This window comes from Sorex araneus, chromosome 1 (genome assembly GCF_027595985.1).
Source record: "Sorex araneus isolate mSorAra2 chromosome 1, mSorAra2.pri, whole genome shotgun sequence".
In the NCBI taxonomy this organism is placed as follows: domain Eukaryota; kingdom Metazoa; phylum Chordata; class Mammalia; order Eulipotyphla; family Soricidae; genus Sorex; species Sorex araneus.
The window spans coordinates 71,392,361-71,406,206 of record NC_073302.1 but is presented as its reverse complement, the minus strand read 5'-3'; positions in this window follow the sequence as shown (position 1 = coordinate 71,406,206).

Below are 13,846 nucleotides of genomic sequence, written 5' to 3'. Positions count from 1 at the left end.
TTTTTTTTTTTGGATACTTGGGTCACACCTAGCAACGCTCAGGGGTCACTCCTGGTTCTGCCCTCAGGAATCACTCCTGGCGGTATGCTGGGGACCATATGGGATGCTGGGAACTGAACCCGGAGTGGCCGTGTGCAAGGCAAACACCCTCCTTGCTGTAGTATTGCTCTAGCCCCAAGAGCATCAGTTTTGATAAGAAATATTTTCTCTGAAAAAAAAAAAACTATTGTAAAACGTGCTGATATTTGGATTTTTCAAAGCCAGGTTTGAGACATAATAAATTTATGCTGGAAAGATAAGAAATGATCATTGTATTACTAAACATGTAAACTTTTTGTCAACAATGAACTTGGTAAACCTGAGTATCCAGCATACCTAGTTACTTCATGGTAGACTCATAGCTGTTACTGGGGCCTATTGTTTACAAGTAACCTACTCTCCATGGAGATACACATGAAGGGTTAGGGACTGTGACTGTGCCCTGGATCTGGCCAAAATGCTGCAGTGGTTTCTCTTGTACCATCTCCCCAATATTAGGCACTTCTGCGATCAAAAGAGAGGCAAAGAACCTTTTCCTGCCTCAGTGATTTAAAATATGATTTTATGAAGAGAGATAAACAGAACTTCCACAAAGAGGAAAGCCTAATGGCCAAAAGGTGTATAAAGAAATACTCTATATCACCGATCACCAGGGAAATGCAAATCAAAACAATAATGAAATACCACCTCACACCAAAGAGACTGGCATTCATCACAAAGAACAACAACCACCAATGTTGGCATGAATGCTGGGGGCGGATGTAGGGGGGTGGGAAGCGGGTCCTCATTCACTGTTTGTGGTAATGTCTACTTTCCCAACCTTTCTGGAAAACAATACAGATGTTTGTGAATATCACTAGAAATTGGGCTTCCATATGGCTCAGTAATACCACTCCTGGGAATATATCCAAGGGCCTAAAAACACAGTGCAGAAAAGCTCTCCGCACTCCTATGTTCATTGTAGTTCTGTTCACAATAGCTAGAATCTGAAAGCAACCCAACTGCCCAAGATAGATGAGTGGATGAATAAACTATGGTGCATCTACACAATTGGAATACTGTGTAGCCCTCAGGAAAAATGAAATCATGAAATTTACTTGCACATGGATGGAGAACATCATGCTGAGTGAAATAAGTCAGAGAAAGAAGGACAGCCATAGAATGATTGCACTCATTTGTGGGATATATCATATCATCAAGATAATACTCAAAGACAATAGAAATGAGAGCCAGGAGAACAGGTCCTTGGTAGGCACCTTGCCATAAGGGAGGCAGAAGGGGAATGCAGTTAGTACAGAGAAGGGGCCACTATAATAGTGATAGGAATTGATTGCTATGGACAAGACCTGGGTGCTGAAAGGAGGTAAAGGGATATGCATCATACTTTTCAGTTTCTGCATTGCAAACCACAGTGCCTAAAAGGAAGAAGCAAAAAGAAAGAAAGAAAGAAAGAAAGAAAGAAAGAAAGAAAGAAAGAAAGAAAGAAAGAAAGAAAGAAAGAAAGAAAGAAAGAAAGAAAGAAAGAAAGAAAGAAAGAAAGAAAGAAAGAAAGAAAGAAAGAAAGAAAGAAAAAAGAAAAGAAAAGTGTCCTCCAAAGAGGCAGGCTATGGAGGTGGGGTGGGAAGGAAACTGGGGACATTGAAGCTGTAAGTGTGTACACTGATGAAGAGATGGGTGCTAGAACTGAAACTCAATCCTGAAAAACTTTGTAATTGTGTATCTCATGATAATACAAAATTTTTTTTTTAAAAAAAATAGATTTTATGTGGTTCATAAATCCTTTGACTGAGAAAATACTGTAGCTGTCCGTGTCTTAGCAGGGATACTGCCCTCTAGAGGAATGATTGCGCAGTGACCATAGTTGTGAAATTTCCTGTCCATTAGGAATGAACAGTGGTGGTAGGTGATTGGAGTACTTTTGGTTTAAAAGGAGTTAGTCCTGAGCATAGCCACTTGTGGTCCAAAAACAACCCCCAAAACCCGTAATTCCCATTCTTTTTATAATTGTGTCCATCACAAGTCTGTCATGAGTTTCACTAAACTAAAATCTGGTGTGTTCAGTTTTTTTTTTTTTTTTTGAGACTCTAGGGAAAATATCTGACTTGGTTGCTAGGGGTCACAAACCTCAGTCCTTGGCTTGTGGTGTGGTGCCCTTCTATCTTTAAAATGGTAACAGCAGACAGGTCTTTCTCATACTATATCACTCTTAGCACAGCCTCCTTTCACTCATAACTTCCTCTATAATTATATTGCGCCCATCCGCTTAATCCAGAAAAATTCATCTATCTCAAGCTCATTAATTTAATTCAAATGATCAGAATTACCCGAGTGCTTGTTGGGGGTGAACTGAACAGGAATGCTGGAGGAGGGTGAGAACTGATGAGTAAAATTTCCATCTTGGGAACGACTGAGCCGCTGTACTTGTGCTTCTTCGAAAGAATTTTCCTCCTTAAACTTTCACTAGAAATATTGCTCAATCAGAACATGGAGAAGCTGTTTCTAGAAGGATAATTGAATATGGGAAATGAAGTTCTGAGGATTGCAAAGAGGTCAACAGCGTGAGCTCTTTGGTGCTCTGCCTGGGTCTGCTTGAGATGACTGAAGCATTTTATCATCTAGTGCTTCAAGTGTTGGCTGCAAGAAGCTCACAAGGTCATTCTTGTGAAGTGACCCTGGGGTTCTTGTGAAACGGGAGAGTATGCTTCCCTCAATCACTGACATTGTGATAAGGGAGTGGTGGTGGTTGGTTTCCAGCCAACTTCACTCTGAATTCAATTTATGTAACAGGACTGCCATTGTGATTATGTGAAAACCTAACACAGGCTAAAATTAACCTTTGTTCAGGCTAAAATTAACCTTTCTTCCCCTGCCTTAAGCTGTTTTCCTAATTGACCTTAGAGACTTCAACCCACTCCACAAGAATCCTTTCGCATCTGCTGTTACAGAGCCCAATCTAAGACTGCTAAGCAATAGAAGGGATTTTTGTTTTCAGCATCATTGCATCGCTTTCCCACAAGATTCGACAATATTGAGCAGGTTTTTGAGATCCTCCGAGTCAAGTGCATATAGATCTGCCAGCACAGCACATAGTCAGACTCCAAGCCAGGTTACTCGCTCTTAACACTGACTCTTAGAAACCCATCCTGGCCTCATGAAAATGCATCTTTTAAAAGTGCAAGCCTGATACCCAGGACAGTGGGGAAGCAGGGTTTCGCTTGCTCCACCTGGCATCGTCTGGAATAATGTGACAGCTCCCTGTGGATCAGCCCCTCCCCAGGCTGCTCTTGTCAGCATGAGAACAGGGGGGCAGTAGGTGGACAGCACCTGGTGAATATATTTACACACTGAAATAATGGTTTCCATGTTGGTTTTTCATAATTAACTAAACAGGCTGGAGTTAAGTTTCATGTGTAAAAAACTTGTAAGGAACCCCTGACATGAGATGAAGGTTGATGAGGGCAGTAAAGGTTTGTTAAAACTCTTTTTTTTTTTCTTGCTCGGGCTTTGTTCTCTTTTCCTGTCTTACTGTCCCTCTCTCCTCTCTTTGTCTCTCTGTCTACCTTTCTTTCCCAGCTGTCTTGTTTGGTTTCTGTGTGTATCCCAACAAACTACAATTTCCCAGCATCTAAGCAAAAAGAAAAACAGTAACTTCAACATATTTGATACTTCTGTAATTTGAAAATTATGTCTTCAGATGTGTCTTTCATTTTGAAGAAGAAAAAGTATGAAGACTTTGCCAAGTCTCCAGCAAAAGAGATTTGGAAACTATCTCTTGAAATGGGTGGGAGGGAGACCCGAAGGCACATCCATTTCCATACCTGGGAGAGACTTGCTCAAATCTTCAGCCTGCAGCTTGTAGGTCTTCCCTAGAAAAACAACCTTGTTAGTGAAAACAGAACTTTTGGCAAGCCAGGACCTTATTTGCTGAGAGAACAAAGGGAATTCCAGTGTCTGGGTCAGCTTTTGAAACAAAGCAGCTCTCTTTGCTGGCTGAGGGAGGGATGCAGCTTTCTTATCTGATTTATCTAAAAGGTGACTTAATGAAAATTTGCATTAGAATGACTAATTTATACCTTTTAAAGAATGTCTTTTTTTTGGGGGGTGGGGGGAGTGGGGGATGGTTTTATTTTGGCGGAAGGCACACCTGGCAGTGCTCAGGGCTTAAATGTGGCTCTGTGTTCAAGAATCACTCCTGGCAGTGCTCAGGGCTTACACCGGGCTTTGTGTCCAAGGATCACCCCTCACAATGCTCTGGAAACCATATGCAATGCTAAGCATGGAACTGGGGTTGACTGGGACAAGGCAAGTGCATGTATCCCCCGTGCCATCTCTCTGCTCCTGATTTTACCTTTTTGATTTATGCCTGATCAGCCCATGGTACTTTTACTCCACAACCTGACCAATGTTGACATTAGCATTGATCAATTACTTTTTCTCACCCTGCAGGTCTACACACTTAAAAAAATTCAAGAACCATGTTTTCAGATGCTCATGAGCTCTCAAAGATTGGACCTCCCTTTACCAAAGCGACTTGAGTAATCTTTTCATTGCATACATTCTCCTTGACTGTTTTTTTTACCCCTGAGAGAGAGACAGACAAACAGAGACAGACAGAGACAGAGAGACAGAGAGAGAGAGAGAGAGAGGGAGGGATGGAGAGAGAGAGGAAGGGAGAAGAGGGGAGAGAGAGAGAGAGAGGGAGGGAGGGAGGAGAGAGACTGGTCTACCATCTGGTAGGATTGGCCTTAGGCCCTATTTCCAGGACTGGTTTTGATTTGTGTGAATGCAGCCATTATCTTGAAGCTTCTTAATAAACATAAATTTTTTATCACATCTGGTTAGATTCAACCTGAACAAATAGAAAGTAGAGAATCTATCTGGATAGAAAGGACCCATTGGAACTTTAACCAACCTAATAGGCATAAAAAATTGATATTTTGCATATTTGAGATATTTCCCTTTATACATGATGAGATTTTAAGTGAGTTAAGCCTAGAATTCATTTCCAATTTTCTTTAAAAAAAGGTTTATACAGAAAAGCACTTTGCAAGACTGGTATTTTAAGTAATGATTTGTTCAGTGAAATCTTTATTGACATGTTAAAATTTCATAACTTTTTGAACTCTTAAGAAATTATTTGAATATTGCAAAGTCTTTAGCTATCTGCTTCTTCTGACAATGAAGAAAGATTTGTGGAACATGCACATACACACATATATGTATATTTAAACTCAAATACCTTAAAATTCAAGGCATATTCTTATATATATTTTGTATGATTGAAATTTTGTAAGATTTAACTGAAGGAGTTGAAAGTTAACTGTAACACAAAATGATTGGAAGTTTATAGTGTATTAAATGAATTTTACACACAATATTCTTTAAGATGTGCTTTTTTTGTGTGGGGAAGGAGGCTTTAGTCACAACTGGCAGTGTTCAGGCTTCACGTCTGACTTTGTGCTCAGAGATCACTCTTGGCAGGATTCTGGGGACCATACGAAGTGCTGGGGATTAAACCTGAGTTAGCCGCATGCAAGTCAAGCACTCCACCTATTGTACTATTGTTCTGGCTTCTAGACATGCATGCTATTAAGGAAATTCCAAAATAGAGTATCTCTGTTGTATTATTTAAGGACTGCAGATTTAATTTAGGAAAAAATACTCCATAAAACCATTATCTCTGCTTTATATATTTAAATGATGACTTAATTTTAGAGAATAATGGAAAACTCCAGATTTTTAGTAAACTAAATGTAAATATTTCCTTTTGAGTACTCACTTATTTTATAGATTTCATATAACCTTGTTAATTTCATATAACATTGTTAATATTTATTTTTTCCAGCCTTGAAATAAAAATCAACATATAATATGGTATTAAGTCTAACACTAAGTTTGAGGTACACAAAGTGTATCTTGCTCATCTCTAACATTAGCTAACACTTCTATTAGTGTCAAATCATTATCATTTTTTTTTCCTATGGTAAGAAAGTGTAAGGTCTCTCTCAGCAACTTTCAAATATAAAATGCTGTGTTAGTAACTCTAGTCATCATGCTGCTCATTAGATTCTCAGAACTTATTATTATTATTATGGTGTTAACTACCACTCCTTGTATTGGTCAATTTTAGATTTTACCTATAAATTATATCATATAGTATTTATTTTTTTTGTCTGACAGAAAATTGCCTTTGGGGTTCATTCATATTGTTGCAAATGATAGTAATTTCTTTCTTTAAAATGTGACTTAAGGTTACTGTGCATAAATGCATACTAATGCTTGATATTTAAAAAAATGTGACTTAAGGGGCCTGAGAGATAGTACAGTAGGTAGGTTGCCTGCCTTGCACTTGGCAAACCAGTGTTTGAGGCCTGTGATCTCATATGGTCCCCTGAACCCTGCTTTGAATGATCCCTGAGCACAGAGCCAAGAGTCAGTCTTGAGCACTTCCAGATGTGGTCCCCAAACAAACAAAATATGACTTAAAAATATACGATTGTATATATGAGACTATTTTCATATCTAAGGGAGCATAAGATGAGGCCCCCATAACCATGCCACTGGACTCTGCACTGGGCTTTTTTCACTCAGGGTGCCCCAGAGGGGGTGGTTGAGAGCCCTCCCTGCCCCAAGGGACCCAGCCCCGGCAGCCGACCTCCACTACCCAACCACTGCCATGCTCCAGGACACTTTCCACATGCTTAGACTGAGCCTCACACATGAGTGAACATATTCCTGGACCGTGTGGCCACGACACATCATCATAGAAGGATCATGATATCCCGTTAATCACTGAATTCTCAGGTGGGCTCAGTAACATCTCATTTCGTCCTTTCCCTGAGATTTTAGAAGTCTATCTCGACTCCGCCCTCCTAGTGATGATGCACTGGGGGCTTTTCAGGGTCAGGGGAATGAGATCCAGTTTGTTACTGAATTTTGCATATGAATACACCATGGGAAACTTGCAAGGCTGTCCCATGTGGGCAGGAAACTCTCAGAGGATTGCCAGTTTCTCCCAGTGGATGTTAGCCGTTGATGGGATTACACACACCTGGGTTCCTCTGCCGGTACCTTCATGCATGAGGCCTGTCCGAACGTGTGGAGAGGGGCCTCCAGCATGGCTGCAGCCAGGTTCCGGTGGTCTTTGGCCGCCAGGAGCTCTGCTCGGAATGGGGAGAAAAGCTGGAGCCCATCCCCTCCAAGGGGCTCCGGGGAAGTCAGCCAGGCGTGCGGGCAAGAGGCTCTCTCATAGAAGGAAATACATATATATGCCTCTCAAAGTGCCCAGCAAGCTACCAAGAGTATTCCACTTGCACGACAGAGCCTGGCAAGCTCCCCGTGGCTTATTTGATAAGCCAAAAACAGTAACAATAACAGTCTTATTCCCCTGACCCTGAAAGAAGCCTCCAATCATTGGGAAAGACAAGTAAGGAGAGGCTGCTAAAATCTCAGGGCTGGGATGAATGGAGACATTACTGGCGCCTGCTTGAGTAAATTAATGAACAATGGGATGACAGTGATACAGTCACAGAATTGTCGTGAATAATGCAACAGCAAAATGATAGTGTAGGTATATTTTTAATCATTCAGTGTTATTTTCTTTGGATATGTAGCCAGAAGTAGGATAGCTGGATCATGTAGCATTTTTCTGTTTAAACTTTGGAGGTACTACCATATAATTTTCTTTTTTTTTGGGTGCCAGACTTGGTGGTTCTCAGGCTGTACTCCTGGTTCTGGGCTCAGAAATCACTACTGGTTGGTTTGGGGGACTGCATGGGGTGCTGGGATATTGGAGATTGAACCTGGGTCAGATGTGTTCAAAGCTCATACCTGACCCACTTTATGATCTTCCTGTACCCCCCATATTTTCTACAGAGGCAGTGCCAATTTATATTTCCTTTTATACTGTGCCAAGTCCACCTATTGCTTTACATCCTGCTAACACTTGTTAATGCTTATAACTTAAAATTTTTAAATTGAATTAAATTGGTTTAAGAATTGATAAACAACAGTCAGTTTAATTTTAAATTTAAAAGTTAATCTTAAAAGTGTGTTGGAATAGACACTTCCAAAAGAAGACAATTGATACATGAAAAGATGTTTGTTCTCACTTACTATTATAGAAATGCAAATCAAAGTCTTAGTGACATATAATCTCACTGTTAGAATAGTTATTATCAAAAGAGAAGAAACAACTGATGTTGGTGAGACAGTGGAGAAAAGAAATAACACATTTTTGGTGTGAATGTAAGTGGGTACAGTCAGTGTGGAAAAGGGTATGGAGGTTCCTAAAAATATTTAGCAATGACATGTGATTGCTTGTTATTTGATGATAAGTGTGAGGTAAATTCTCATTGCACTTTTGATCTGATGATGTTGAGCGCCTTCCATGTGTTTGATAGCCATTTGTATTTCTTTGGAAAAATGCCCATTGAGTTTCTTTGTGCCTTTAAAACTTAGATTCTTTTTGTCTTTGCAACTGAGTTTTATCTTACATATATTTATATTAACTTCTTATCAGATATATGATTGCAAATATCTTTTTCATTCCCTAGATTGCCTTTATTTTATTTTATTTTAGGGTTTGGGGCCACACTCAACAGTGCTCAGGGTTTATTCTTGACTCTGCATTCAGGGATCACTCCTGGTGGTACTGAGGGACCATCTAGGGTACCAGTGATCAAACCCAGTTTGGCCATGTGCAAGGCAAGCACCATACCCACTGTACTATGCCTTTACATTTTCCTGAGATGTATAGATTGTCCTCCATTGTTCATCGATTTGCTCCAGTGGGCACCAGTAATGTCTCCATTGTGAGACTTGTTGTTACTGGTTTTGGCATATCGAATGTGCCACGGTTAGCTTGCCAAGCTCTGCTGTGTGGGCGGGATACTCTTGGTAGCTTGCTGGGCTCTCTGAGAAGGACGAAGGAATCGAACCTGGGTCGGCCGAGTGCAAGGCAAATGCCCTACCCACTGTGCTATTGCTCCAGCCCCCCTAGACATATACCCTTGCATATTTTTATTGTTTTCTTTTTTGCTTTGTAGTTTTCTAATTTGATGTTATTCCACTTATTAAATGTTGCTTTGTTGTTTGTGTCATTACTCCAAAGTCGTTGCTAATACTATCATCCATGAATTTTATCTCTCTGTTTTCTTCTAGGACTTTGAAAATTTAGTGGTCATGTTCGAAGTTTTAATACATTTCAAGTTAACTTTTGTGTGTTATGAAAGATCAGGTCCAATTTCATTTCTCTGTATATGATTTTCCAGTTTTCCCAACACTTTTTTAGTGAAGAGTTTATCATTTTTTCAGAGAATTCTTGGATCCCTTACCAAATGTTAGTTAATATTAGTGGATATTACCAGAGAGGCTCATTTCTGGACATTAGAATTTGTTCCTCTGGGAAAACTGTATATTTTGAGTAAACAGGGTACCTATGACTTCTTTATGTTTAATCGATTTAAGTAGAGGGTACAAATCATGGATTCAATTAAGGGACACATTTAGTGGAAATGCTTTATTTTCTGTCATTACACATCACCACACACATAATTTTATGATGTGATTCTGTTGTCTTTTTTGAGTTTCTGACATGCAGTCAACAAGATTTTGCCTTTCAAATTATCCATTTTATATCGAGTTGAAAGATTTGTCCTTCTCACTTACCCTAGCCTGGGTCTTCCTACCAGAAATTTCCAGTCAAGCCATGAAAAATGCCGTATAGCACAGACATATGCAAAGTATTACCACTTTGCTTTAATCACCAAAGCAGAGTCACTGCATGAATAATTTGAGCCACAAGCTTCCTGTTGAAAACCAAGACCTCTGTGCTGCGAGTCATCATCTGTTCTTTCTGTGGCAGGTGTTGGGGTCAAAGCTCTTTGAATCTTGACTATGGTTTGTAGAAAGGAAAGTTAGCTCTGCAAGTCTCAAAGCTACTTCAGCCAGTGCCCTTTCTTTAGACAAATTAGCACTTGAAATGATTATCTGCTCATGAGTGTGCCTTTCTCCAGGAAGACTGGGCTTTAGGTTCTCTCTGCGGTATTTCACGTGGAAGAGGCACTATTGATGGATGCTAGTCTTTCCGTGGTGTTGGATCTTTTATCTCAATCACAAAACCACCAAGCATTTTAACATGCCTATAAACCTGTCAAGGGTCTGTTTTATGGTGAGCCAGGTATGAACAAAGATTAGAGAAGCCTGCACTGCTGCCACCTACCTCCTGTAATCGATTTGGTTGACTCTTGCTGATATTAGCTACCAATAATTGTCACATTGAAAGTAAATGGAAAGAAGCCTATAGCATAGTTTTACTTGAGACAAGAGGAGAGAGTGCATGAACTTTCAATTAAAATGTTATAGCGACAGGTAGAAAAAAATCATTCGGTCATTTGCTTGTTCATTTATTCACACTATCCTGATTAGCAGCAATCAGAAAGTGTATGATTAGGCACAATGCTAATTTGTAAAAGGCATATTGATTGATTTTATATGTAGATATCTCTAAAATTATGTGTAGACATCTAAAAAAAATTTCCTGAGAATGTTTATCATTTCTCCCTAAAAATATAAAATACATATGGAATATGATGCAAAATAATTTTTTCAAATATCACTTCTCTCATTTCTTTTTGATTACAAAGCTGAAAAAAAAAAGAAAGAAAAAGCATTGATTTCATCTCCAGGCAGGGGCTATGTTCTGTCCTCTTTTGTTTCTAGAGAATCAGTAGGGGTTTTTTGGGGGGGAGAGGAGGGGTTGCTTTTGTTTTTTAATTTCTGAATCAGCTAGAGAGAGTACTTAGCAAGACTTTGTCTGGGAGCTCTGCAATTTGGAAGGAAGGGGACCAGAATGCCAGAATGATCTGTGACAGGGTGAACAAGGTGTGACCTTCTCTAGAGATGACCTGGGTTCTATCCTAAGCCACGTTAAAGCAATGTCCCCTCTGAGGTGAGGATGGCAGCATGAATGTTTAGGACTGAACAAAGAAGTGTTTGTCTTCCAAGATAACCAAGGGCACAGAGGATATAATGCGAACAGTTCTAACAGCAAGAAAAATTGGCATTTGTCATCTTCTGACAGACTGTTTGCTTAGTCAGGGGATCTCAGGGTGACCATTGCGATATTTCTTCGCACAGTCCTTTCCTGAGGTTCCTCCACTGTGTAAATGCAATTTGGGCTGGGATCCCTAGGATTCAGGGAAAGTACATTTACTGATGATGTCGGTGGGCACCACGGGTGACTTACGTGAAGCAGGGAGGAGAAAGATGGTCACTTTCTCCCCAACCACCTCTGCCACCTGGGACCCAGGGTTACTACTGGGTTCTTGTCCTCGCTCGGGAAAAGAATTTCAAAAGTAGACAAGCAGTGAAGTAAACAGATTTTATTTAGAGGCTTTTTGAGGGGAGGAGGAAGGGATAAGAGAGAAGGAAAAGTAAGGCACTCAAGAGAGAATGCAGGCTTCTCCAAGGGTGGAGGGAGCCCCTACACATATCTGAGCTTTAGACACAAAAGTATGAAAGCATGAAAGTACACATCTCAAGAGGGGAGGTGCGGGTGACACATGTGCTCAGGCACCACATGTGCTAGGCCACGTGGGCTCAAGCAGCACGTGGGCTCAGGGAGCATATGCACGCCCTTCCTTTGTTCAAGGTGTCTTTTATAGGGTTTCTTCAATCTGCCCCCACATGGGGCTTCTTTCCAGGAAAGAGTCTGTTGCTAAGGAGGTTACCAGGGAGGTTGGGAGTGGTGATGGCCTTTTTTAAGGAACTTCCTGGGGAGGGGTCCATTATCCTCAGGGTCTTCTGGTTTCCCCCAGTCTTTTTGTTTTCTTGAATCTGCAAGTCTTAAGATTTTCCTGCCCAGAGACTCTGTTAAATCTAAATTTTCATTGCCCAGGGCCTTTCCCTATCTACCTGCCAATCACCCCACCAATATACATCTTCAGAAGAACCCATCCCCCTACTCCACAGCCTGTCTCTATGGCAGGCACTTTCCTTCTCCTTCTCTTCCTCTCCTCCTCCTCCTTCCTCCCCTCTCCTTTCTCCTCCTCCTCCTCCTCTTCCTTCTTCTCCTCTTTCTCATCTTCCTCCTCCTCCTCCTTTCTTCTTTCTTCCGCCTCCTCCTTTTCATCCTTTCTTCTTTCTTCCTCCCCCTCTCCCTTCTTCTCCTCTCCCTTCTTCTTCTCCACCTCCTCCTCTTCCTCTTTTCTTCTTTCTTCTGCCTCCTCCTCCTCCTCCTCCTCCTCCTCCTCCTCCTCCTTCTTCTTCTTCTTCTTCTTCTTCTTCTTCTTCTTCTTCTTCTTCTTCTTCTTCTTCTTCTTCTTCTTCTTCTTCTTCTTCTTCTTCTTCTTCTTCTTCTTCTTCTTCTTCTTCTCCTTCTCCTCCTCCTCCTCCTCCTCCTCCTCCTCCTCCTCCTCCTCTTCCTCTTCCTCTTCCTTCTCCTCCTCCTCCTTCTCCTTCTCTTTCTCCTCTTTCTTTCTTCTTTTCCTCCTTATTTCCTCTTCTTTTTTCTTTCTTCTTCTTCCTCCTCCTCTCTCTTTCCTTTTGGGCATTATGGTTTGAAATACAGATATTGAGAGGTTATATTTGTTCCTTTACCTACTTTCAGCCCACAGTTCTTATCCAGAATGATCATTTCCAACTACCTTTTTCAGAGTGGTCCCTTCTCTATCCCAATTGTCTTTTCACCTAACATTTTACACTATGTCAACCATATGGTCCAACCATAGACCATTCCTTCTGGCCCTTGGTGGGACATAGTATGACTGAAACTCAACCATGAACAGCTTTGTAACTGTATATCTCATAGTGATTAAATTTAAGAAAAAAGCATGTGCATAGAAAATTAAAAAGATGCCAGGTTTTCCACTCATTTTATTAAGAATGAGCATAGTTGTAGATGGAGCTTGAAGAATACTGTTGTTACTCTACTGTGTGCATGAGGTGTTAAGAAGAATGTTAAAATGCAGATTCTGATTTTGTAGGTCTGAAGTGAGGCTGAAACACTAATATTCTGACTAATTCCATCTAACACAGGTGATGGATGCAATGTGCCCATGTCACATTTTGAGAAGCAAAATATATTAAAAAATTATTACAGGAACTAATTTTTTTCACAAGGGAATACTTAGAAACACACATATATACACATATATTTATATAGAGACACATACATTAGTACATATATATGTTCAGGTTAATACATACTTGCAAACACATATTTAATTTTTTTCAGTAAAGCATATTAATTTCAATCAAACTTCAACATTTTATTAATTGAAGGGTATGTTAAGAATGCAGATTTCTGGTTGACTACTCCAGATTCTGGGAGAACTATCTGGCAATCATAGGTACAGTTGAGAATCTTTGTTTGAACTTGTAGTTTCTCAGCATGGCTACACTTGAAACATATGTGGAGAGTTCATTTTTAAGAAGATCTTGACTTTGTTTTCTGGGATTCTGACATAACTCTTGTAGGGTGGGAAAAAATATATTTAAAGCTCCTCTGATGACGAATATGCAGCCAGGACTGAGACCCTTGAAGAACAACAAGCTAGCTTTCACTGTAAAGCTGGCAAGCATGCTTTAGAGGAGTGATGTTTCACACCCACTTAAATTTTTGATCTCAGTTTCCTTGTCCACAAAATAAGGACATTATAATGATAACTTCAGAGATTAGTAAATCATGGTAAATATTTGGTGACTTTGTTTTTCCTATGGTAAATAATAAATTGTAGTCTTTATATTTCCTTTTATAACCTTGTCATATTCACACATTCTGTCCTTTATGAAGAATTTGGTGAGC